A 1,176-nucleotide genomic window follows, 5' to 3' on the forward strand; every position below is an offset into this window, starting at 1 on the left:
CAGGCCGGAGCCCCAGTGACAGGCGTTGGCGTGGCACAGCGGGTCCCATCCCTGGCCTCTTTAAACCCCCCTGCTGGACACGGGGTGGCCCAGGCCCAGCCAGCCGCGCTGCTCCTGGCTGCCCTGGGCGGGGCCGGCTCCCACAGCAGGCCTCGCACTGTGACCCCCTCCGCCCCGCCCGACACCCGGCTCTCAGGTGTCCGCGTCAGGCCCCCTGCCCAGTCTCCCCACCTCCCCGAGACTAGCTCCACGCCGCCCCCGCCCTTGCTGATGTAGCCACCCCTCGTCCCTGCAGCCCTGCCGGCCCGCGGCCATTGCCGGGCCGCTGGCTCCGTCTCCGTCTCCCCACCTGTGCCCGCGTGGACGGGCCTCCCCTCTCCGCGGTGCCTCTGGTGCCTCGCACAGGCCGGGCCCCCGCCCGGACGCACTGTGATCCGGCGCTGGCTCGAGGGTGGGCAGTCTTTCCGGACGTGGGCCTGGACATCGTGATAAGCCCAGCTCCTCTGCTCGGCTTGCTCAAGCGACATAGAAATGACACCAGACGCGTGTCCTTTGCGCTGAGGGAGCCTCCGGCTGCCATGAGGCCCCGGGTAGAGTCCGGGCCGCTGTGCTGCAGCCGGGCTGTGGCCGGCCCCGCCCGGCCTGTGCTGGGGCTTCTCACCTGCCCGTGGTGTCCGCGGCCAGGCCTGCCCACCCCTGCTCTGGCCACGAGCTTCCCCTTCACCGCCCAGTGTCCAGCTGCCCTGACTCGGCGCCCAGGGTGCCTGCACCGTCCACGCTCCTCTGCCGCTCACGCCTTCCACTCTGACTCCCCTCCGTCCCGGCCTACCCACCCACCCAGCACCCGGCAGGGCTGCTCGTCCTTGGGGTGTGGCCCCTAATATGGGCGCCTCTCCGAGATTCTGCGGCGAATGTGTATCTTTGGTTCTATTGTGGGTTTTCAGACTGACTTTCCGGGGTTCACGGTTCCCCTCTGTCTGTGAGGAGATTGGAGCGCGCTTCGGGGGGCGGTGAGGCGCGGGGTCCTGCCCTCGTGGGTGTGTGCTGTAGGACGGAGGTGAGTTTATTTTTATTTTTATTATTTTAAAGATTTATTTATGCATACAAGGCCTGGGGAACAGGCCAGAGGTGTAGGGGGTGAGAGGATTCCCAGAGTGGGGAGCAGAACAGGCAGAT

This window comes from Talpa europaea (genome assembly GCF_964194135.1).
Source record: "Talpa europaea genome assembly, chromosome: 14".
Taxonomy (NCBI): domain Eukaryota; kingdom Metazoa; phylum Chordata; class Mammalia; order Eulipotyphla; family Talpidae; genus Talpa; species Talpa europaea.